The sequence below is a fragment of the Misgurnus anguillicaudatus genome, chromosome 23 (genome assembly GCF_027580225.2).
Source record: "Misgurnus anguillicaudatus chromosome 23, ASM2758022v2, whole genome shotgun sequence".
In the NCBI taxonomy this organism is placed as follows: Eukaryota; Metazoa; Chordata; class Actinopteri; order Cypriniformes; family Cobitidae; genus Misgurnus; species Misgurnus anguillicaudatus.
In genome coordinates this window covers 30209243-30236588 of record NC_073359.2, presented here as the reverse complement: position 1 = coordinate 30236588, position 27346 = coordinate 30209243, and the positions used below count along the sequence as shown (strand labels likewise).

At 36.7% G+C, this 27346-nt stretch overlaps 2 long non-coding RNA genes across 7 annotated transcripts; both read left to right on the top strand.

The window, feature by feature from the left end:
- Positions 1-1950: 1950 nt before the first annotated feature.
- LOC141359339 (uncharacterized) lies at positions 1951-9307 on the top strand. The gene is made up of 2 exons (XR_012365782.1): positions 1951-2809; positions 8698-9307. It is a non-coding gene; the product is annotated as an uncharacterized lncRNA (long non-coding RNA).
- A 1777-nt stretch (positions 9308-11084) lies between these two features.
- Positions 11085-20711, top strand: LOC129444899 (uncharacterized). 6 transcript variants are annotated; one of them, XR_012365762.1, is made up of 7 exons: positions 11088-11114; positions 11900-12041; positions 13947-14018; positions 14114-14255; positions 14746-14818; positions 15649-15773; positions 18433-20711. It is a non-coding gene; the product is annotated as an uncharacterized lncRNA (long non-coding RNA). The 6 variants fall into 6 exon arrangements; XR_012365763.1 differs by lacking the exon at positions 11088-11114 and adding an exon at positions 11334-11351; XR_012365761.1 differs by lacking the exon at positions 11088-11114 and adding an exon at positions 11572-11785.
- Positions 20712-27346: the final 6635 nt, after the last annotated feature.

Sequence of the window (27346 nt, the reverse complement as noted above, 5' to 3'; positions counted from 1 at the left end):
TTAACCAAGGGAACACTCGGTGTGAATGCACTGGCACACAGCTGACCGCGGGACCTGTGCAAATATGTGTTTACCCCAGTAAGCCTACTCGCACAGAAACTGTGCTAAGCCAGGGAGGATGAGGAGCGCATTTTACTGGTGGCTCCTTATTGGCCAACTAGGACATGGTTTCCAGAACTCATCTCCCCTGGTGGATTCCCCTGAGGGAGGACCTTCTTTCTCAGGTAGGGGGCACAATATGTCTACTATTAAGGTAGACATTGCTGCAATCTCCGCTCACCATGCCCCCATAAACAGCAGGTCAATGGGGCAACACAACCTGGTCATTAGGTTTTAAATGACCCTGCTCCTTTGAGTCTTTACAGTCAGTTAGTATCCAGTTTCTCTTAATGAAAACCCTGATCCTGGTTGCATTGGCCTCCATAAAGAGGATAGGGGACCTCCACACATTTTCGGTCAATGATTCCTGCCTCCTTTCAGAGATCAGTTAGTGAGCCTGCAAGCGCTGCCCCCAGGGGAGGCAGATCCAGCCATGGCTTTATGTTGTTATGTTGGTAAATTGTTGTTGTTTTTTATGAGTATAATTTATGTCTTTGTTGTATATTGTATAATTGTATACTCTTACTATTTGTTGTTGCCTACTTGGGCAGGTCACTCTTGTAAAGGGATTTTAATCTCAGTTAGTTTTTAACCTGGTTAAATAAAAAGAACAGAACTGAATTGATATGTGCTAATGTCACAGGTCGGGGAAGCGGACCACCCCTGGCGCGGGTCACGCTCCTCTTATTTCCACCTCGAGGAGGTCCCAAAACACCCCAATGACCAAACAGACAAGGATTAAAATTTAACAGCTTTATTAAATATAAAAAATGGTAGAAGAAAGGGGGGGAATAGAACATTAAAACCTTGAGCCTTCGTAGTAGTGGGGGGGGCAATAGGATGCCCTGGGTAAGTTCTTCACCGGTATCGGACTCCGGCTCTGTCTCCTGCTGTAGGCTTATAGCTGTAACACAGAGGATTAGTTTCAGACACTGGGGCTCACACTAGTCACTGGTGACCACACACAGGTAGGTATCTCACGGCAACGGGCTCTGGTTCTCTCTCTCCTGCTGTAGGCTTACAGCTGTAACACAGAGGGTTGATTTCAGACACTGGGGCTCACACTAGTCACTGGTGACCACACACAGGTAGGTATCTCACGGTAATGGGCTCTGGTTCTCTCCCTCCTGCTGTAGGCTTATAGCTGTAACACAGAGGATTAGTTTACAGGCGCTGGGACGTTCACTCGTCACTCCAGGGCCACACACAGGTAGGTACCTCACAGGTAGTGAACTCAGTCTCTCTCTCCTGCTGTAGGCTTCAACACAGGGGGTTACACACAGCATATACTATAAGTTATTTCCTCGGCCTCCACAGCCTCTCGTTGTCCCATGACGAATTCAGTGTAGGGATCTACTGACAACACCACACAGCATCACACTGCAATAATTTAAAGTGTACTCTCACAGCAAAGTCTCAGACTCACCCACAGCATTCTTCACTCTTCTACGTGAAAAATAGGGTCGCAGCCTCAACCTTCTTAGACCGTCTTCGGACCGATTGGCGTGTTGAAGTGCAGACCAGGGGTGTAAACATCGCTGCTGTGGCCCTTCACTCCTCTCTGGGTCGTTGCTTCCCGGCTCTCCCACCACTCTACTCTGTGGTAGGGCCGTTGTCTTATACACTGAGGGCTCACAATACATGTTGAACAAGCACTCCACAATGACACACTGTATCAGGCACTTAGTACTCACAATATTGAAGATTGCTCTCCTTTGTTTACTTCCTTAGGACGAGTGAATTCCTCTTTGCCCCAATGTATATCCACAGCTAACGTTTCCTCCAGTAACATTTACAGTGAGTCGGCTTTCAGCCTCTGTCTCCTTCTTTTCGCCTCGTACGGCCCGCACTCTTTCCGCTCGCCTCAATAGCGATCCCCGGATCATCGGCGCCGATGGACTCTTCAGAAGGAGTGTACAACTCGGTCCGCCCTTGGCAGAAAGGAGCTTTCCCCTGCAGCAACCGCGCTTGGCGGAACTGTGTCTGCCCGAAGTCAACCGCGCTCACTTGTGTTTGAAGCTCCTCTTTATATCCCTCTTCATCTGTACATCCTCCAATCCCAGTCGCTACGTTCATCGTGCACACCTGTGTTGTATCAAGCTTAATTTCGCCTCGCGGCGCTTACCGGAAGTTCCGGTGTCTCCGCTTTGCCATCTGGGTGGGAAACACTTCCGGGCGGAACCAATCTTCCCAATCTTTGGTTCCGCCCCCTTGGAAATCGTCACCGTGTGACACTAACATTTATATACTGATAGAGAATCTGAAAGATTGAGTTAATAAACAGAAATTCATTTATGAGAATATGAGCTGATGTTTATAATCAGTAACACTTAATAGATGAAAATCACCTGAATTGATTTCATTTCTGTCTTTCTGTTTCTGTCTGCTGCTGTTACAGGGAATGTAGAAACACTCTCAGTAAATGAGGGAGAATCTGCTGATCTGAAGACTGAAGTTAAAAACATAAAGAGAGATGATGTGATAGAGTGGACATTTGGAGAAACTCTCATAGCTGAAATCAATCCTGCCAACAATATCTCCAGTACATATGATGATGATAAAGGTTTATTCAGAGGTAAACTGAATCTGAATGAGCAGACTGGAGATCTCAACATCAAAGACTTCAGAGAGAAACATGATGGAGTTTATAAACTGAAGATCATCAGAGGTGGAAAAACCAAATACACGAGATTCAGAGTGTTTGTCAGATGTGAGTAACTGAAATCTCTTAGTAAAATAATGCTTTTATAGGGGGTGTCCTCGACTAAGGATTTACATATTCGAATCAGAATTGTTGAATCTTTCTATAGTCGACTGATAGTCAAATCATCTATGTGTGTGTATGGGTTGGGGACCAGACCAAGTAGTCAACAAATGGTTAACATTTATTTTCTTTCACAAGCAGCACACACACAAAAAAATTCTGATTAAGTGACCACAAGTGCCTTTCAAGTGATGAACGAAGACAAAACATGATGCATTTTCATCTTTTTTAAGTTAAAATGAAAAGCTATATGTATAAACATTTGTTAAATGATTCCTCATAACATTTTTAAGATATAACAAAATACATTTTCGATAAAAACCTAAAAAAATAACAAATGTGATGCTGCCTGGGAATTCCCTGGCTATAGTTCAGTGATCTTATGTAATTTTGAGATTTAGTGCATCAATGTAGCCAGTGGCGGCGTTTCACGAAAACCTAGGGTATGGCAAAAATTCTTCGTACAAGAAGGCCATTCAAATAACGAATCTATGAAACCACATTATATCCATATGTGTACATACTCCACCAACCTGTATAAAATCATACTATGATTGCACGGATGTACACTTACTGACAATAATACGGAAGCAATACAAATGAAAAACAAAAATAGAAATCATGGTTGTTTAAAATGCTTTTCAAATGTTGTCAAGTGCAACTCCAGCAACAGATAAACTAAAACAAGATAATATCAAAACATACTATAACATCCCTTCACAAATCTTTTCATGACAGCCGCCAATAAACACTTATAAAAACACAATAAAGACTTTTAATGATGTGATAGAGCACACGTAGTTAACCCAGCCAGCTAACCAACTAAGACTAAAACACTAAATAAAACTCTTAGTAAAACAGGGCTAAATGCAAAAACAAGTCTTACCTTTTGTCGTCGTGCAGTTTTTATTCCACAAGTCGCCATATTCAAAAATGCGCGCAAATAATTAATACAATTCACTTCGACTGCGCTACAATTTCCCAGTGTAAGAGAACATGTTTATTTATCCACAGAGAACAAATCATTTTACTTCTGGAATAATGTATGCAATATGCATTGCGCGAGTGTGGGGGAGAACCGTGAGTCTGTTTAAATGTTAAAACAAAAAAAGGAGTTTACTTGCGAAAATAAAGATTATAACAACAGCGGTCATCATGAAACCTCCTGCACAATTCAAGCTGCGCTGCAAGAACGACAGGTTGATGACATCAAAGTACCGCGAGGATGAGGCGAGAAATCATCGGAAGAGTTTGCTTTCAGACCGCTCTCGCGGCACGTTGATGTCATCCACATGTCGGTTCCTGTATTATAGCATGAAGTCGAGCACACGCGTAAATTATCCATATTAGTGATATACCAATGTTCAGAAATGTTCTACTGAAAATATTTAACATTATTTTTAATGAGCTTCATTATAGCCTGTTAATTTCTGGTGTTTTGTCTGAATGCTAGGGTATGGCAACTGCCGCAAACGCCGCCCCTGAATGTAGCCTATTTATGTTTTTAAAAAAATGACAAATGACAATTTGTGATTGTTACTGTGAATAATAAAACCTAACCTTTATATACAATTCCTTAAATGTTAATTTATAACAAGACAAATACTGAAATTTTAGATTTTATAGACACTAAATGCTTATTTTGCACAGAAATAGTCTACCTGTTTGCTTACTTTACTTTGATCATCTCTGTATTCACTTTAGAAACAGAAACACCCGAGGATTCTTATATTATTTGTTTCATAAATCTCTTTTCTATCATTTGAAAGTGAACACCGACCATAATATTAAATAACAAGAGAGAAAATAGTGTCAAATATAGGTTCGATGCAGATATTTTTCGTGTCATCCCCGTAATTTAAAATAATGGCTTACCTGTTTTATAGCTAAATTTATGACAAGATTACCTGTTTTAAATACATTTCAATCTGTCAAATACAAATATCTGTCGTTTGACGAACACTTAAATATGATCTTAAATATCACACGCAGAGCACCTAGTCGTTCGGCTAATTTGCATGTGACAGCACGCAACGTTGATACAACGAAAAGAAATCCAAAATGTACAGACTTAAATTAGATCAGAATTTACCTTTATGATAAATAAAAAATAAAATTAGGACAAAAGTAACAAGGTGCAGAACAAATGTGTGCAAAATGCACGAAGTGGAGGAGAACCAAACACAAGCCAAATAGTTAAAATAGTTATTTTATAAATAAAATCAAAATAAAGAAATTATTTAAACTAGAAATGCAATTCCCAAGGAATTACCAGTGCATGAAAATGCAAAAAAGTTGATTGACAGAAATGTAAAAGAAATTTAGTCTAGTAGTTTACCTGGCTGTTGACATGTTTTAGTGTGAAGCTAGCATGATTTAAAAAAGTTATCATGATGAAATATGAAGCTAGCATGAGTTAACATGATTTAGCATGAAGCTAGCATAATTTAGCATGAAGCTAGCATGATTTAGCATGAAGCTAGCATGATTTAACATGACGTTAACATGATTTAGCATGAAGCTAACATGATTTATCATGAAGCTAGCATGATTTACCATGAAGCTAGCATGATTTAACATGAAACAAACATGATTAAACATGAAACAAACATGATTAAACATGAAGCTAACATGATTTAGCATGAAGCTAACATGATTTAACATGATTAAGCATGACATAGCATGAAGCTAGCATGATTTAGCATGAAGCTAACATGATTTAACATGATTAAGCATGATTTAGCATGAAGTTAGCATGATTTACCATGAAGCTAACATGATTTAGTATGAAGCTAGCATAATGTTAGCATGATTTAGCATAAAGCTAGCATGATTTAGCATGAAGTTAGAACGATTTAACATAAAGCTAGCATGATTTAGCATGAAGTTAGCATGATTTAACATGAAGTTAGCATAATGTTAGCATGGTTTAGCATGAAGCTAGCATGATTTAGCATGAAGTTAGTAAGATTTAGCATGAAGTTAACATGATATTAGCATGAAGCTAGCATGATGTAGCATGAAGTTAGCATGATTTAGCATGAAGTTAACATGATGTTAGCATGGTTTAGCATGAAGCTAGCATGATTTAGCATGAAGTTAGTAAGATTTAGCATGAAGTTAACATGATATTAGCATGATTAGCATGAAGCTAGCATGATGTTAGCATGATTAACATGATGTTAGCATGATGCTAACATGATTAGCATGAAGCTAGCATGATGCTAGCATGATTAACATGAAGCTAGCATGATGTTAGCATGATTAGCATTGAAGCTAGCATGATGCTAGCATGATTAGCATGAAGCTAGCATGATGCTAGCATGATTAGCATGAAGCTAGCATGATGCTAGCATGATTAGCATGAAGCTAGCATGATGCTAGCATGATTAGCATGAAGCTAGCATGATGCTAGCATGATTAGCATGAATCTAGCATGATTAGCATGAAGCTAGCATGAAGTTAGCATGATTAGCATGAAGCTAACATGATGGTAGCATGATTGCCATGAAGCTAGCATGATATTAGCATGAAGTTAGCATGATGTTAGCATGATTAGCATGAAGCTAGCATGATTAGCATGAAGCTAGCATGAAGTTAGCATGATTAGCATGAAGTTAGCATGATGTTAGCATGATTAGCATGAAGCTAGCATGATTGGCATGAAGCTAGCATGATGCTAGCATGATTAGCATGAAGCTAGCATGATGCTAGCATGATAAGCATGATGCTAGCATGATTAGCATGAAGCTAGCATGATGCTAGCATGATTAGCATGAAGCTAGCATGATTAGCATGAAGCTAGCATGATGCTAGCATGATTAGCATGAAGCTAACATGATGCTAACATGATTAGCATGAAGCTAGCATAATTTGCATGAAGGTAGCATGATGCTAGCATGATTAACATGATGTTAGTATGATTAGCATGAAGCTAGCATAATTTGCTTGAAGGTAGCATGATGCTAGCATGATTACCATGAAGTTAGCATGAATTTAGCATGAATTTAGCATGAATTTAGCATGAATTTAGCATGATCCTAGCATGATGCTAGCATGATTAGCATGAAGCTAGCATGATTTAGCGTGAAGCTAACAAGATTTAACATGAAGCTAGCATGATTTAGCATTAAGTTAGCTAGATTTATTATGAAATTAGCATTAGGCTAGCATGAAACTAGCACAAAGCTAGTATGACTTAGCATGAAGCTAGCATGAAGCTAATATGACCCAAAGACCCAACCCCCATGTCTACATGACGTGTGGATCCAGAGATATAAGGCTTTGTTTATTATGTTGCTAGGCTGCTCATATTTGGTTGCTAGGGGCGTGGCTTAATACCTTAATAAGGATGGTGAGAGACTGATTGGTTGCCTGAGTAAAATGAGCCCACCCCCATGTCTCTGTGACACTGTGCTGCAAAGATATCCCATCTGGGACGTTTTTATTTCCTTATATGGGCATGATTCCTGCCCCATTATAAGTCTATGGGGAAATTTGGGGGCCTCTTACACCCCATGGGTACAACTTACACCCCATTGTGAGGTATGTTCTTACAGAGCCTGCCAGCCTCTTCAAATGTGGCAAGTCACAAGTTTCTGTGAGATCCTAGGTCTGAGCTACGACTCGTCAAAGTTTGTCTCCATGTTAAGTCTATGGGTTTTTTCGGCTGCTTTTTCGCCCCTGGGGCGAAGACCGTACCCCCGACCGCTTATAAAAGTCATAGCACACTATTCCCGAATAGTCCGCACGTTTGAGAGTTGGAATGAAGTTTCTAAGTTAAGCGGTTCGAGCCGTATTAATTGCGGAAATTTGGTTGGAAGAATAATAATAATAATAATAATAATAATAAAAAGCCCAGTAACAACAGTACAGCGCATTTTCAATGCACTGTAATAACAAAAACCAGAATTGCCAGCTTTGTTTTTTTAATTGCAGAAAGGACAAAGACAACTGCTTCGCACACTCAAAAAAAATTTTTTGCACCTTGTCTAATTAACTTAAATGAAACAAGTTAATACAACATAATTTTTTATTTTTTGTGTCTCAACCTATTTTTATAATGTTCAATGTGCTTAAATTAAAAAAAAATTACTTGAGCTTAATAATTTTATATTGGGACCACATTAATGATTTTTGTTGCTATTACTTACTGGGCCCTGAATCTGTATTTCCCAGCATGCTTTGCATGCAACTGCCTTTGGAGAGTAATTTTTTAATTAAGTGTTATTTTATGCATTTTTAGGTAAAGAGAAAGACTTTGTAGTGTTTAATGTTGGTTTATCTTATTGATTTAGAAGAGTTTGTATTATATTTTTACAAATTGTTTGGTTACCATCGTGCAGAAGAGTGGTGCTTGTGGTTAGGTTGTGGATGTGGATGTTGTGGAACTTTGTATCATTCAAAATGTCTTCTAAATGTTCGCAAAAATTCAAGAAAACCTAAAACCACTCGTACGCAATAACCACGTACACTATTATTAAATACTAGGCTATAATTATAATGTGTATGAAAATGTTGATATATTATAAAATTTACATGATAATATTTGATATTATAATATTTTCTGTATTATACATGATTATTATTATAGCCTATTTATTTTTCTACTCATAGAAGATGTAGGTAATGACAAATCTTCACGCTTCAATATTATTACAGGAGGTATTAAGAGCTTTTGATTGAACAAAAATGAATACAGTATTATAATCCAACAAGGTGCTTCAAAACACCAGAATGATTGACTCAGATTATCCTTCATTTAAAGATGTTTATCACTGCTGCTTCCTCTCTAAACAACTTTTCATTTGATCTGTCATCTCTGTTTCTTACAGCTTCCAGAGGAGGAGATTCAGTGGGGATAGAGATGGATCCGTTGTTGAAGAATAGCAGAGAGTAGAAGTGATCTTCCTCTAATCATCATCATCAATATTACAAACACATCAGCATCACATCACTAATAACACCAACCCCCATCAATGAGTTTAAACAATACACCTGTGTGTGCTCATGAACTAGAGGAAAATATTTCCTTTTAATTTGCAGATACATATAAACATTTTAATGGCTTGAAGTGAATAAAAATATAAGTATTATTATAAATATAATAAAAGTCAGTAAAATTAAAGTTGATGGAACACATCGGTTGTTCACACTGATCTACAGATAAACTCTGATATTATTTTAAATATATTAACATAAATTTCAGATTTCATATCTGTTTCTAGATGCAGACATTGTGTACTGAATCTAATATTTGTTGTTTCATACAGCTAGTACAGTGTTATGGAACAAAAGCCTAAAGATCTCATGTTTATCTAACATATGTACTACAGCAGTATTTCACTGACTGATTTTTGTCTTTTTGTTGATATCAGTTGACATCAAAAGTCTCTGTCCCTGTGTCCTAGTATGCATACTTCACTCATATACAGTATGCAAAACTATGAGTGTTTAAATACGTAAATGTGAATCTTCAGATGAAACTGTCTGTTATTGTTAATCTGATGAGCTGCTGATCTTCACTTATAGTTAGTGTCTAACTAGTGGTCAGTTTTCTATCCCATAATGCCACAGATGCCGAGGAGCCATCAGATGTGAACTTGTGAACTGGACTCGTTTAATTGTTTTCTAGTGTAGTAGTGTTGTGTTCCTGTAGTTTAATTGATAGCGTGTGATGCTAGCAGCAGCTTTAGTGAATATTTTCAGCCGTGCATAAATGCTTTTATGTTCAAATGTATGAGCTACCGTACATGTAACAAAAACAGTATTCCTGTGCTTAAATTACTTTAAACACATTGTTTACATATTATTATCAGGAATATATTGATACTAAACACCTGTGTACATGAAGCATGGTCTTTATTGAGAAGTAAATAGTGTTGATAGTCTGTAAAGTACACAGATTCAGCTCATGTATCTCATGTGTCTCAGTGTAAAGAGAGAAAGTGTTTGTGTTGAAGAATCTAGAAATCAGACTTTGATGATTCAGTGTTATATTGACTGATAGATTATGTGTTGAGACATTAGGTTTGATTTTATGAAAGTTTTCACCAACTTTATATTATTTTAGCTTGTTTTAAAGCTTTGCCAAATGTTTATATTCTAAATTATGTGACTTGTTTTATTATCATTGCCACAATTAGTAAATTACTACAAATATTCATTTTGTTATTATATATTAATATTGTTTGTGTCATAGAGACTTTGTCTCAGAGAATTTTAATCTAATGTCTTAAATTTTATTTGAATGTAGACTGAATCTGTTTTCATGTTGACTCATCTGTACATGCATTATACAATCTTTTTGCTCTGCATGATGCATAGATTTATAGCACTTTAATTCAAAGCTTGCACTAAACCAAATAATAATAAAGTCCTACATTTTAATCTCTGTCTAGTTACTGTTCTCTAAACAGTGTATTGTAACAGCTTTGATATGATACATCACTTATGTTATAATCCTCATGTTGTCAAATAAAAGCATCTGATAAAAGTCACAGTGCTGTTTTATTTATGTGAGACATTTTATAGAAATAATCTCACTTTTAGTACACTGAAAAAACGAACTTTTTGATGTAGTACACTCTAAAAAATGCTGGGTTGTTTCTGTAAACACATTGTTGGGTTGTTTATGCTGGGTCAAAATTCTGGGTTGTTTGGAGTACTTTAAACACACTGTTGGGTTGCTCATGCTGGGTCAAATGAAATGTAGTGGGTAATTTACAAATGAACACATGGTTGGGTAAATTTGACCCAGCAAATGGTTTATTTTCCTTTCATTGGCTGGCCGTTTCTCAAGGCAGCCTTCACAATGTTCAAAATATTATCATTTAAATATTACCAAATGTAGTTTTAAGAGTTTTTTAGGCGACAATGTATGTGTGTAAAGTTCAAAACTTCGATCGGTTTTTGAAGATAGCGTATATTTAAAAATGTGCTCCAACGATGTCGAAGCTTCGAGATTCAGGCAATCACTGGGCGCTCTGCGCTGATGTACCCGCCCAACACAGCCTCACCTCGGCACGTCATTCTGGAAATCACCGCTGGCTGTAATGTCTCTGTAGTGTTTAGAACGGCGGATATATTTCATTTCGGGTCTCATAAATCTATTATTTTTTCCTTGCCAAGTCCGAATTAAGTTACGTTACTGTAAGGATGCAAGTTCTGCCATTTTTTTGTCGAACTTTCTGGAGGACTTCATTTCCTCTTAAGCGAGTTGCACGCCACTCAAAGCGGGCAGTATTTTATGGTAAGTTCATGTCAATTTTTATATTATAAATGTTGTAGTTGTGGTAGGGGCAAGCTCATTGCTATTTTCATTCGCTTTTCCACAGATATAGGGGTAACGTTATTGTATGTAGGCTATGTTTGATAAAGTGCGTTTCATATTTAATCCAGAACGAGGATCGTAAGTGGTTTCGGAAGCGCGTTGTCACAGTAACACAATTTCAGCGTAGTAGTGCTTAGCTATGTGGTGTGAACTAAGGTAATTTATTTTTTATATAAATTGCTTGTTATCAGACATAATCTACTCTCAGTTGACTATTTTGTCAATAATTATATGCGAAGTCTACCGGAAGTTTAAAAGTAGTTCGGATCACAAAAGCCTGTTTATGGCCGTTTCTGCCTGCATCCTTCGGAGGCCGCATTTGTTAGTGTTTGGAGTCGTATTTTTAAGCTGCATACGTCATTATGACTGTCTTATTATAAAGTTGACTATTATTAACTGTAAACTGTTGTAATATGCTTATGACTTGCGAACGTAATGCTCAGTTAACTTAAATAAACAAGGCTTGATGACGTATACAGCCTGCATATGCGACCTCCGCAGGCTGCAACCTTCGGATTGAGAAACGGCCTATGTATGTTGTTGCTGAAACGAAACCATCCCGTTAGCACACTTGTAATTCCGGTCCGGAGGTAAACATAATATTCACTACAGTTGTGTGCGGAAAGTATGTTGGCACATCTTATAATTGTCAGAGGAAGCGATGGGGGCACGTTTAATGACAGTGTCTTCTGTTTCTGTCAAAGCCAGGATCATTTTGAAAAACAAACACCTGGTTGGGTTATTTTGACCCAGCAATTGGTTTATTAATTGCCGCACTTTCTGGATTCTTCGCTTCTGACTGGATCACGCTAACGTAACGTTACTCGGACCAGGCGGTATTTCATGGTGAGTTAATGTGAATTTTTACTTATTTTTGTAAGAAGTTGTCGTAGGACAAATCATATTTCATTGTTCAGAATACATGCTTTGATGTGGGGGAGTGGGGTTAATGTTTTTTATTCTGTGCCAACAGTTGTTATGAGAAACATGCCTCATCGTTAAGTCGTAGTCGAGCTATATCGGCATTCTTTTGAAATATTCAGTAAGTTATACGTTGTAAATTAATCACTAAAATCGTATTCATCTATGAATAATTTAAAATTCAAAAGGGGGATTCGTGTTTCATATTAAATCTAGACGGAGCGCTGTAAATTACCCCTTGCCGTCACACGTTAAATCCTGAGGTAAATTAACAGTCAGAAATATACACTGACGTTCATGTTCACCATAGTTTTGTTTTGTACTTAGTTACAAGGCGAAAACACGTTTCGTATTAAATCCACAAGTATAGCTACTTATTTTAAATCGGGCGGGAAACTAGACTCAATAATAGTGAGTTGTGTGTGGAAAGTATTAGGGGAGTTTGATTGACAGGTGCCTGACCAATCATAACACTGATATTATTTGCCCCCGTTGCAATTCGCCATTTTGGCCGACAATCAAACCACAAAGTAGAGTTACACAGACTGCACAATGAAGTATGTGATTTTTAAGGGAAACTACACTTCAACCAAAAATTCTACCTAAATTGGCGTGGACGCTGTGAGAAGAAAGGTGATGAGTGGGCTTGGCAACTGATATAGTGTAACAAATATTAATATTAACTAGGAATAGCAGTAGGCCTATTACAAAAATAATTAAACTGAATATAATATTTTATTTAAACAAAGGTCAAGTAAAACTGTTATAGTTGAAATAAGAGCGTGTTTGAAGATAAGGAAAAGTCCTCAGGACATATCAAAGTCAACCTGCCTCCCGAAGCTTTCCTGAGCAAATTCAGTTGATGGTGAGTCTAGCCCTGACAGCATCGCTGGGAAAATCATCCAACGTATTTACAGAGTGTGCGTAATGGCGCAGTCACATTTACTTTACTATACAGAACCGTATCCATGTGTGATCCTGAGCCCACTACTACAGCCCGTGACGTTTATGCAATATGGAGTTTAAACCCGGAAGACAAAAATATCACAAAAAAGCTAAAAATTAACTAGTTTTGACCTAATGTTCAAAATTAACAGATACTAACATTGTCTTCTATGATGTGCAACACAACTAACTCTTTAAACATCTAAAAAAGTGTTGGTTAGTGTTTCATGATGCTTTAAACATTTGATTCTCACCGTTTTGAAATCGATTCAGCCGATCTCCGAGTCTGGCGCTACCACTTTTAGCATAGCTTGGCACGATTCATTGGATCTGATTAAACCATTTAGCATCGCGCTCAAAAATAAAAATAAGCAGAGTTTAAATATTTTTCCTATTTAAATACTTGACTCTTCTCTAGTTACATCGTGTACTAAGACTGACGGAAAATTTAAAGTTGCTATTTTCTAGGCAGATGGCTAGGAACTATACTCTCATTCTGGAGTAATATTCAAAGAATTTGCTGCCGTAACATGGCTGCATGTTTGCAATGATATAACGCAGTGCCCGAAAATAGTCCCCTGCTATTGAAAGATACTATAGGGACTATTTTCGGCTGCTGTGTAATATCATTGCGCCTCCTGCAGCCACGTTACGGCAACAAAGTCCTTGATTATTACGCCAGTATGAGAGTATAGTTCCTATCCTATTCAATGGATTATGCTAAGCTATGCTAAAAGTGGTAGCGCCGGAGACCGGCTGCTGAATTCCAAAACATTAAGAATCGAATGTTTAACTCCAGGGGAGCTGGGAAATTAGCATATTTTCAAAAAAAGTGGAGTGTCGCTTTAAATATTCTTTCTTGATTTTTGTTCAATCCACCAACAGAGTTCAGTAGAATCCACTGAATTGACCCCAACAGATCATATCACCATGACAGTGGAACTTTTTTCAGCCTTTGTAAGTATCGACTTTATTTGTATTGGATATTAACTGAATAAAATTTCAGTTCTAATGGACCTAAAAAGACATTGATGATTGTTCTGTTTTTATAGGCAGTTTGTCAGATTTTGGAAAGCACCCCTGAGAGGAAATCCGTATTAAACCGTTAAAGTGCAAGCAATTACCAACAAGCAGAGGAGGCTACTTGTGAGACTCCTTGCATCCCATCTGCTGGAAACCAATGGTGAAACCTGAGTAAGCTACATTTAAATAAGCCTGCAAACATATAGTAGCAAGCAAATGCTTAGAAAACATAAATGACCATTCTCTTTTTTTATAGCGAGTCTTATAGGTGCGTACACACCAAACGCAAATTCAAAGACTTGCGCAAGTAAATTACATACAAAGTCAATGCAAGACACAAACTTGCGCTGGGTGATGCAAATGACGCGAATAGGGCGGTGTGATTGCCGCAAACATGTGCTATTTGTTTCAAACTTATCTGCCACAATATATTCAACTCAAGTGGAAAATGCGCAGGACACAAAGTTAAATCTTGTAAGTAATCGTGAGTAAAGAGCTAGGAGCGCAATGCTTCAAGTGTGGTGTGTACGCAACATTAGTGTTTGAACATGAAAATACCAACATTATTTTTAAGTAAATTCTAAGTAAGATCACACAGGCTTCTGCAATAGCTTACCATATTGCATAAGTTCTTCATCAACTGCTGTTGTCTACATAACAGGCCATCATCAGACACTAAGAAGGCATGTGACAAGGCATTGGTGTATGAATTTCCTTGCCTGAAGGATATACAGGTAAAACTGAAACTTAATATTTACGCTTACACTTTTGGCACGGTTTTTGCGCTGAAATACTGCCAAAAGCATTGCAGGTCTGCAAACAGTGCCGTGCAATCAAACACAGTTTCATGAGCGGCAAATACGAATTAATCACGCATAATCTGTTTCTTTTTGTAAAATAAACCAGTTTTAAGTTTTATGTGTAAGTGACTTGTTGCGTACAGAGGGCAAAACAGTTTTCTCAAAAAACTAGGGGTAGGAATCGATTGGACCCTCATGAATCGATTCAGAATCGATTCTTAGGATCCTGTTTCGATTCAGAATCGATTCTTGACATACTAATTTGCATATCTGTGACGTCATTCCATCACATTTGCTCTCAAAGCCAGGTTAATGTTTGTGCTTTTGCTACTAGTCTCTGAACTGTCATATATGTATATAAGAATGACATTATTTATCCCTTAGTTGCATTAAAGTACAGTATATGTCCTGTTTCTTATGTAAGACATTAAAACCAGTAAAAATAGTAATTAAACGTGACATATTAATTCTATATGTTAACAGGCATTAACTTCCACGAACTGAGTAACGTTAGGCGTCTAATCATCATCATTATACACAGTGATTGGCAGTATTACTGTATTTATATAATGCAGCGCACCCAGCGACTGAATAACAAACTATGTGCATATTTTTATGTTGGCCACGCTTCAGACAAGCCTTCCCGTCAAGCTTTGACCCTTTCGCCCCGTGTGAATGCACCTTTATTGTTTCTCTTTTCTTTGTTATTTACAGCAAACCATTTAAATGTTATTGAAACACTGTATTTTCTCAAAATTATTTAGCTGCTAAAGGGGAAACAGCACTGAAGATGCCAACTCTGCTAGCTCCATCCATTTACAGGGGAGGAGGAGAAGTCTTCAGACCTACCACTGTGGAGGCCCAGAGGTCCTTTATTGACATGCAACCTGTAAGTTTTTGCTTTAGTGTTTCTACTTTGAAAAGGGTGGATGTTAGGGCTGTAACAATAAATCACGTGTCCTTTTAAAAAGACCTGTCTAAAATCGATTCTGAATCGCAAGGCTGCGATTCTGTGTTTCATGTGCAGCTTGTGCGTGTACTATGGGGTTTTGGTCAGTAGGAAGTCCTCATCAATCTAAAATCATTTTGAGTCGGAGTCGTTTATAACGTGCATTACAAAATTATTCAAAATATTCTTTATTATCATGAAAATACCTGAAACAATCTGAAGAACGGTGATATTCTTTAGACATTTCCTGGAATAGGAGCCGTTTCTCAATGTCAAGGAAGGATCCTCGGAAGCTAGAATTTCGAGGATGCTACGTCATCGACGTCCGTCGAAGGACTGTTCCAATGTCGAGGATCCTTGAAATTTCAGCCAAGGACTGAGTCCTTCGTTCGAGAAATATCCCATATACAGGAAAGGATGCAAATTTGTGTCCTTCGCGCTCTTCTCGCGCTGAAATCACCCATAATCCTATGCGCGCAGCACCGAAAGCACACCTTTCAATCACGCAATGACGTAATCACTTGCGTAATCACTTGCTAGCCTGTTCCATTTAACGTGTTCTCCGAATGCTTAAAAGGAGCCTCGCCTAGCCTCTGAAGGAAGTGACTTGTAAGGAGTAGTCCTGCCAAGGAAGTATCCTTGACATTGAGAAACGGCTAGGGTTTGTAATGCTACTTCTTCTGTGGCACAATTGGAGTTTCTGCATGAGAGCGCCCTCTGGCTTTGGATGTGGCGGCATTTTACCGTAATTCATTCAAATTCATTCATTGAGAAATCGCGCATTTTCACGATTTATCGTTACAGTCCGTGGATGTTTGTAGTTATAGATATGTTTCGCATAATAGCCTGTAGGGGTGGCACGGTTCACAAAACCCTCGGCTCGGTTCGTATCACGGTTTTATGGTTCTCGGTTCTGTACGGTTCTTGTTGTTTTTTTTTCTTTTAATTTTTTAACACTCCAGAAATGTATTATCTTATTAATGTATTAATTATCCATAATTTAGAATGCAGTATTAAAAAAGTTATATCATGTAATCATGCACAAACTGAATTTGACTTAGCACATTATTGGGACCATCTCTGAGGAAAGCCAGGTGAGATTTTTATACAGCAAGAGGGAAGACATTGATGATTTCAACATGCTTTACATTTATTTGGCAAAAAATAGAATGTGTATTGCCATCTACATGAACTTATGTGCCTTTTTAGCACACAAAGATAACTTGCATTTATCAAAATGCCTACTTCAGTGTAGCTCTAAGACTTATCACCGAGAGGCTGCTTAAATACTGCAGAGTATATGTGGACGAGAGAGAAACATAAGTTTTACACCTGTAATATTTAAATCCGTCTCTTTTGTCCACTTTTGACCAATTCTGTCCTGATTACTTTGAGGGACAATTTATGAAATAAGATCGCGCAACTTTCAAAAGCTAGCAAAATGAAACACGGAAATCAGCCGCTTTCGTTTTATCAATGAAAGACTAAAAATAGCGCGGCAGAAGTCAGAAAAGAGGTAAAACATTGTGTTCAGTACCTCAGATCAGATAAATGGTCGGAGAGAAGGTGGTCTCCTGTGGCTGTTTGAACACATTCAGCCCATAGACTGCAGTTCTATCTATTGTTTTATTTCCGCTGTCATCATAGGTAACATGAAATAAAAACTGTTTCCACACACCAAACTTATACGATGCTGGCGCATCCTCCAACCCCGGGCAGACTTCCTTAGTTCCCACTTGCCATTTCTAAACGTAACATGACATGCAGCACTCACTCTCCACACCAGTCACCTCTTCTTTCGCGCGATTCGCGAAAGGGAAACACGCTATCTGAGGTCACATACAGGGCACGAGGCTACATACATTGCGCATGCCATGAACCATTGAACCGCACACGCTCCGAACCGAGACAAGTGAACCGAACAGTTCAGATTTTTTTCATGAACCGTGCCACCCCTAAAATGATAATAAATCCATGATTTACTCACCCTCAAGCCATCCAAGATGCATATATCTATTTATCGGATGATCACATTTTTATTTTTTATTTTTAGAAAATGTTCTAGCTTTGAGAGTGTACGCACTTTGCAGTCTTTGCTGATGCTCTGTGCCTCCGCATTTGTCTTACGTCACAAATAAAAGTGCGTAGACTACGCTAATACTCTCTCCTGAATGCAGAGGCGTGGTGTTACCAGAAGCTATTTATCTTAGTTTGTAAAGTTTTAAATATGGATATTTCTATCACAAAACCGCATGGATTACCCTCAGAAGGCCTTTGTTTATCCTCATGGAGCCGGATGGATTACTTTTGTAAAGGATGGATGCACAATCTTTATGCTTGAGGTGTTTTAACTAAAATCTTTTAATTGTCTTCTAATTATAGTTTCACTGTAATATTAAGATAATATTACATGTATTGTGATTATATTAATAATCCATAATATCATAATATGAGCAGTGAAATATACTACTTAATTACTAGAACTATTTTAATAAAAAAGTTTGAATGAATGTTTGCAGTTATTTTATTTGTATTTTTTGATACTTTCACAAAAATGCTTGACTTAAATCATCACTAAGTTGTGGTGTGTACTCAACAGGTGGGGACCAACATGGTGGAATATCTGCAAAATCAGAGATGTTGCACGTTTTGTGACTTCGGGACGAGCCAAGAAGGACCTGCCAGACCTTTGCCATTGTTGGAGGCAATGCCTCTGAGACAAACTCTTTGGTGAAGGATGTTGATAAGTTTTTTTTGTCTTTGATGTTAAGTACACAAAGCAATAGGTGTGTTCGACTTCATGCAGCGCTGCGCAGACCGATCGGCGGCTGACTTGAAGCAGTGCATTTTGGTTAGTACTTTTGTCCGACTTCAGCTGGCGCTGCAGGCACGTGACTGTGTCATATGGTTTTTAAGTACCGCGAGAGCGTTTCGAGAGTAGCCAGCTGGCTCAGCCGGTGCAGCTTCTCCAGAGCGGCTGCCCGGAGTTGTGATGACGTAACAGCTTTACTTGATTGGTCGCTTCATTGATGACAACGATCACGTGCGTTTCAAGTTTAATCCAACCTTTAGTTTCACTAATAAACATTATAAATTCATGTTTTAAAACAGGAAAAAAACACTTTAATATCCTAAAATATGTTATATTGTGTCGTGTAATAAAATAAAAATGAAAATAACAAACTCTATTGGTATTTTAATAATATAGGCTTGTTTCCCGTTATTTTCGGGTATACAGTTTAAGCAGCAATTAAAATATTCGATATAAAATGTTTCTGGTTGCAACTTTTTATCAAAAGGTTTGTTTTTATCAAATTCAGCATCTAATTCACTTAATTTGCGATTATAAACAAGGAAACACGGCGCACACGTCACTACGGCAAGCAGCAGGTGTCCGGCTTGACGGCTCCGTCTTCAGTTCCTCCCTCGACTGCAAGCGGCAAACCTCGTCGATCGGTCTGCGCAGCGCCGGATGATCTCGAACACACCTATTGTCTTCCCACCTGGGAGTTTCACCAGGATGACATTTATCAGATTGATGGACATGAGTCCTCCTCTGTTAACATTTTGAAGACAACATTTAATCACTAATAATTAACTATTTCAGTGCTATGTTTGAAAGATTCGCCCACAATGCAATGCCAACAGGAGTTTACTTACAGGCTGTGAGGTCAAGTGGTAGGAATTATGATAATTTCGGTCTTGTCTACGTCACCAATCCCAGGAAGTAAACTGTTGCCTACAATCTGTGTTTGTTGTAGTCCAAGAAAAGAGATCACTCGCATTATCGTTTACTTTGGGGTTTGTACCTTTTGCATATCGTTAACATGAATTAATAAACAATTACACACCAAAGGAAATGTAAAAATGTGAATCGGACCATAGCTGCTCTTTAAAAAAAAATTTGTTTCAGGGCTTCTTGTTTTTAATAACATTTTGATGAATGAAAATGTAAAGTAAATGAAATGCTAATCATCATAGTTTAAATATTAAGAGTTATAAAGTCCGTGGGGATTGTTTGATGTCATATGGGGGTTGTAACTTTTGTATTATACAAATATACAAAAATGTAATTAAAACATTGTATTAAATGTGAAACAAATTAAATGCGATTTAAATCACATTAACAGGGGCCTCTCAGTTTTGTTTTACAGGGGGTATTTGTTACATTTATTTTATATCTAACAATTTGTCACATTGGAATTTTAAGGTTCAATCTGACATTTTTGTCACATATTTTTAATCTGTAACAATTTATTTACATTATGTGAAGTTATGTACATTTTTGGGATGTTTTTTAGAAAACAAAAAGGTTCTTTCCAGTAAAACAAATGGAATGAGACAGCAAGAGTGTTAATTTTACCCACTGGTTGTGTCAAATTAAATAACCCAGCACTTGAGTAACATTTAACCCAGCAAGAGTGTTAATTGTACCCACTGGTTGGGTCAAATTAAATAACCCAGCACTTGAGTAACATTTAACCCAGCAAGAGTGTTAATTGTACCCACTGGTTGGGTCAAATTAAATAACCCAGCACTTGAGTAACATTTAACCCAGCAAGAGTGTTAATTGTACCCACTGGTTGGGTCAAATTAAATAACCCAGCACTTGAGTAACATTTAACCCAGCAAGAGTGTTAATTGTACCCACTGGTTGGGTCAAATTAAATAACCCAGCACTTGAGTAACATTTAACCCAGCAAGAGTGTTAATTGTACCCAAATGGTTGGGTCAAATGAACAACCCAGAATTCTGGGTTAAATGGTCTAACCCAGCAGTTGGGTCAAGCCAACCCAGCGCGTGTTCTGTCCAATAGTGACCCAGCAGTTGGGTTATGGTTGGGTTGTTTTTTAACCCAGCAGTTTTTAGAGTGTAATATTTATTAGATTAACTCTTATAATTTCTACATATAATATTAACATTTATTGAGAACTAGATTTTCCTAAGTAAAATGATGATAAATACACAATTAATTCATGTAAAAAATGAACTGTGTGGGAATAGTAAGTCTTATTAGATATTTTCTATTATTTAACGGTTTTATAGTCACTGCACATAGTCCTAAAATAATTAAGTAGATTTTAATCAAAAACTTTAGCAGATTCAAGTAAAAAATCTTAGTTCATTTTACTTAAAAATATTAAATCCATTAAACTAAAAAAATCTAAGTAAAATTTACTTACATTTATTTGCACATGTTGTAAGGAATACCCACAATTCTTTGCGCCTGAATATTTTAATTTTTTAAGCTTTATCACAGAATAAGAACTGATAAGAACTTTAACTACTTAAATATTTGTTAGCAAAATCTCATAAAGGTTTAAGCTCTTATATTATTGATGTTGTTTTGTTGTAAATAATAATTTTGTGAAGTCACCATTCAAGTGATGTTTCTTTACATGAACCCTGTTCAGAACATTGTATTGTAATTCTCTCCACAGTGCTGATAATGCATGTCAGAAACACAGTTTGTGTGCGTTTCAGTTCCGAATCAAGTTTATTCAATGACTGCCTTGTTGTCAGTCATGAATTTTGTGTTATAATGCCATTTATAACACTAAAAATACCTAGGTCCATAGGAATATGTTAAAGGACAGCAATGCTTCAATTTTCCAAAAAAAACTAATAGATTTTACCTAAACGAATAAAATAAATCTAACTTCTAAATAAAATAATTAAGTAACATTTAATTAATTATTTAACATATGTTTTATCATGCAATTTTAAGTAAATTTTATTTGATTTTAGTAGGTAAGTTTTACTTATAAAAAAGCAGTAAATTTTACTTAAAAAAAAGTTTGTGCAAATTGTTACGAGGATTTTTTTAAGTAAATTTTACAAAAAAAATTCAGTGTAATTTTACACTATGATTTGTCTGTTTGATTATGTAATTTTGTAGTTTTACAGTCTGAATGTACATAAAATTAAGTAACTTGGCCTAATTAAGTATTGTGCGTTAATTGGGTTGTCTTTTAAAAAAGCCTACTGTAACACAGTAAATAAAAAATAACATGATATGAGGTCATTTAGAATATCCTGGAGAGGTGACGTCTCTGAACCACAACGTCTCAATACCGGGGTACCTCAAGGCTCGGTGCTTGGACCACTGCTCTTTTCTATGACATTGACATGACATTTCTGGGTTCTATCATTCGAAAACATGACTTTTCCTACTTTTGCTATGCCACTCTGGATGAAGGTTTGTCATCTCCAGCTGAACTTTGCAAAGACAAAACTGCTTGTCATATCATCTGGCCCTAAGATTCATCACAATCTTTTCATTCAACTTGGTGTTTTGACCATTACATTTTTTGGGACAGACAGAAACCTGGGTTTGGTCATTGATCGTCAGCTTAGTTTCATAGAGCATGTTGCCAGCATCACTCTCTCTTGTAGATTCATCCTCTACAGCATTAGTAAAATTAGACCTTTTCTATCTGAGCATGTTACAAAAGTTCTAGTCCCAGGCTCTTGTCCTGTCCAGACTGGACTACTGCATACTGCAATGTACTCCCAGCCAGCACAACCAAACCCACTCTGAATTGGTACTAAACTTAATAGAAAGCTAACCAAGACAAAGTAAAGTGAGCTGGCACGGCCCGACCTGTGGGGTCTATGCAATGGAAAGACTGCTGCAGATGATCCACTGCAATTGCACAACTGTCTGCCGAACACAACAGTGCAGTTGGAGGGCATATGGACTACTTGTGGACCATGTCAAGTTGGGAATTGTGAGAATCACTATCAACCTCTATGGGAGAAAGAGTGTGACGACTAATGGTAAATCTAGTGACGGTCACAGTGCAAAAAAGTATACAAAATAAACCAGAATAAGCGGAAACAACTGAAGAAAATAGAAAAGATAAATAATAAAGTATTAAAAAGGCCCAAAAAAAAACATTTTAAAACATTATAAATAAATAAAAGGGGTTAACGCTACTGGGCCTTCACATGGCAGCCCTCTTTTGACTAATTTTACAGTACACAGTTCTAATGAATAAATTTTTTATTGGAATCAAAAGAATGGTTATGAACTACAGAAACCACAACAGTAGGCAAAACAATATGGGAAAGGAGAAATATGCAATTACTTGTACATATAAATATGCTTGTAACCAATTTCTTTAATATATAATATACTTGTAATCACTCATCTATTATTCAAATATGCTAATTAGAATATCACATGGCCAAAACATGTATCTGGCACCAGTATTCCTGGTTTAGGGGGAATACAATTGAGTAATGGTCATTTTAAGGACCTGACGGCCGCCATTTATTTTGGGGATTTCCGCCCTGGATTTGGCCTACTCCATTTCAAAAGCTTCTCATACCCACAAGCAGAGGTGCACATACAAAAGTTTGGTATCATTTTACAGGAAACCCTTTGAAATTTCATAAAACACTGTTAAAAGTGCTCAATATGGTTGTATGTGTTGTCAGTCCTCTAATAAACACAAAAATAAATAGGCGCTTTTTGATGTTTTTTTCTAAAGTCTGTATTTAAAAGTGTATAACTCTGGCCCTGAGTGGTAAAGAAACCTGCAGACAGTTTTGTTTGATTCCAGCAATTGCAGCTTACAGGGAAAAATGATTTTTTTTTCTCTATCATTATAAATGCAAAAGTTATTTTACTCCAACTGCAGGGAGGAATTTAATTTTCTATTTAATTTCCTGAACATATTTGAAGTGCTCCCATAACCACATACAGTGGAATAAATGCAATATCTTCATATCATTTTGCAGAAAACCCTTTGAAGTTGCATAAAAAGCTGCTGTTTGTGACAAAAAGTGTTATTTATGTTGTTTTTCATATGATAAAACACCAAATTATCTTTTTTATGTTGTAAATACTGTCTTTGATAGTGTATACCTCTGGTTCTGGGTGCTTTAGCAGATTATTATATTATTTTTCAATAATTTAGCATTATTGTAAACTAGTATGGTTTACTAAACATGAAGTAAATTGGCATTTGACATTGACAGACTAAAAACTGATGTGATAATCTGCAAAAAGGTCAGATCAAGAGATGTGAAAATCAGAATCATGAAGTGTGAGATCATGATGTTGCTTTCTGAGTAATGTCTGCTATCACTTCCTATAGCTTAAAAAAGCTCCCGATAAGGTTTGCATGCTTGCACAAACAAGCATGAGCTTAAATTTACATTTTGCATTTGGCAGATATTTATCCAAAGCAACCCTGGGAATCACACTTATTATGGTTTTAACTCAAACACAGTGCTCTACCAATTGATAGGAACAGCATTAAAGTGACAAGTATATAGCAGGTCATGCATGCGTCTTTTTATATCTTAATTTTTCACATTTAATAAGAGGACAAAGTACGGTTTAAAGCAGTCTTTTATTTGTCAAACATCAGCATTGATTAATTCAATATTTCATTGTAAAGCTGTTTTATCTTATTAATATAGCGAAAGAGGAACCACATGATATTTACACAAATACGTACAGATTACACTCTTACTGATAATATTTGATATTTTTAACTTTTTATGTTTAAACTAAACATAAATAGTGAATTCTTGTTGACATGCACTTATATGTAAGTTGTTAACATGCATTTATGCTTGTGAATGTGATGGAGAGATAACACAGACATTTCAAATGTAAGAATTAAAGAGCTTCGATGCAAAACCCTCTAAGTGATTTTGACATGTTTTCTCGTAAATGAGCAAATTTTCAGACTCTTAATGGATTCTGCCAACAAAGCGGTATTTCTGAATGGCCTTAGGGCCGGGATTAAACGGATTTGAAATTAAAGTATTTAATAAGCGTATAATATGTGAATATTAATATCATTATCTCATTGTAGACAGAGGTGGCGTTCAGCAGACCATTGTTAGGTTTCGTAAACAAATCCATCAGAGAGATAACAAGTAATATAGACCAATTAAAACAAATATAGAGGGTTCACCGCAAGGTGCAGACCATTGATAAAATTGATAAGATTGAATGGTGTTTCACTGTACAAATGGACAATGACCCAAAACACATTTAATTTCCTGAAGACTGAAAACTTCTCTGAATTCAGAAAGACACAACCAACAACAACTAAAGACAGCTGCAATAAAGGCCTGGCAAAGCATCAAAAAGGGAAAAAAACCCCGGTGATGTCCATTGGTTCCAGACTTCAGTTTGTCATCCTCAACAAAATATGAAAAATTATTTTATGTCCAATTACATTTGAACCTCTGAAAACAGGGGATGACAATTCCTAAAGTTTCACATAGCATTGTTGTTTAACCCCTTGAATAAAAGCTAAACGTCTGCATTTCAAATTTATCTCGATGGTTTTGTTTTAATTCTACTTGCAGAGACAACACTATGAAAATTGTGTCAGTGTCCAAATATATACTGTATGAACCTAACTGTATACAAAAAAGTTCATGAGAAACTGTAGACTTACAAACACTCAGAGTCTGAAGTTATAACACAAACTGAAGATAATCACACGGCAGAATGAGTTTGATCATCTTTTCATGACTTCTCCATACACCACAGTACTCTCTTCTGAAGGTATCTGTTATCATAAATGTCTAAATCAGATTAAATCATTACAAATTATTACTCATGATCTGTTTTTGATAGTGTGTGTGAGTTGTATGCATGAAATAATGTGCCAGGTTGTAAATAAGTTTTAAATAAATAAGTTATTTACGGCAGGGGTTCTCAACCTACACTTTATTTATTATGACTCAACTTGTATACTTAAATGTTCTGATTCTGATGAATTTAATATTTGGCTTGATGGTGTCATCTGCAGGAAATGTTGTGTCAATAGTCCACTTAGAAATCCCCTTACTAATAAAAGGCGAGGACTCTTTGAAGGTCATAGCCTCCGAAGTCCATGAAGAGAATTGGAATGAGACGGCCTACGAAGGCCCTAAAGCCTTTAGTCACGCTGCTTTGACGCAATCGATCTAAGAATGCAGCCTTCGGAGGTCGCAGACTTTAAATTGGGACACAGCTAAGATCTCTGTGTGTTTCAGTGCAATGTATTTGTATTGTACATGTATGTGTGTGGCAGTTTTCAGATAATGATATAAACTGTATGGATCTCACCGATTTATGCATTTTTCGTTTATGGAATGTTGTATCTGCATATGTGATCTCATCTTCACCAGTCTCAACTGTTTCAACAACAATCAGAGACAAATTAGAAACTTAAACTTGGACCTTAATTTTGTATTGATTTAGAGATTATAATTTTGTTAATACTCATTATTAAGCACTTTGCAGTAGTTAATAATTACCCTCTTGATGTGTGTCTTTGTCTTTCCTACAGATGCAGAACATCAAAATTGCCACTACAATCATCAGAGATCCAGCAGCAGCCCCAGAGATATAATCTAAGAATAGACCCAATGTTTACACTTTATTTTACAGTATCACCATTAAACATGTTACATGTACTTACTAGTAATAACAGTAAATTAGGTATAATAACATGCAAATAACCTTAAATCAAACATTACACTTAAAGTAAGTACATGTTGTTAATAATATTACTCGAGTTTTGTAAAATGTGTAGTTATACGGTATCAAGGACACCTTAAAATACAATATAAACCGTTGACTCACATAAAAGACCTGAACACGGCTGACAGAGATGAGTGATGTTGAGATGTTGAATTTGGTTTGTGATGGGATTGTTGAGTACGCAGCTGTATGTGTTGTTATCCTGATATTCAACCTCCAGAGGTAGAGAGAGTCTGATGTTGAGATCAGACACATTGATGCTGGACGATAAATTGTATCCTTTGTACCAGGACAGACTCACATCTCTCACATTCATCACTGAACACAGCATGGAACAAATTGAGCTTAATGATAGTAAAGAACATTGTGATGAGTCTCTGGAGATGACAGGAACGGGCAGATGAGCTGAAAATTATTGAGAACAAAACTAAAAATAAGAATGAATAATATATCAACATCTAGCAAGAGGCACATTGTCAGTTTCTGGTGTCATGATCATACGGCTTCATTTGTTTAAAGAGTTAAACTCATGTTCCAAAAATATATTCAGTATCAAATTAATAAATAATTATACACAACCCAAAAAATGTTTATTATGTTAAAACTTAAATATATAATTGACAGGACAAACAGTAAATCTTTACTCACGATAGACAGTAACATTGAATCTGTATGGGGTTTGGGGTGAATTTCTGTTGGTTACATTATAAAGTCCAGTGTGTTGAGTATTGATGTTTGTGATGGTGAGATTTCCAGACTGAGCATCCGCCTGCAGTCTGTCTCTGAATCTCCCATCAAGAACAGTGTCATTTATTTTGACTATATTAGCTGTTTTATTTATTCTTGCTATGAGAGTACCTTTATCTCCAAACCTCCACTCGATCACACGAGCACTCTTTAATTCAATATCGGTGTGTAGAGTAAGAGAATCTCCCTCCATCACTGACACTGACTTCACTTCATCACCAAACACACCTGAACACACAAACAAGAGACAGACACAGAGACTGTT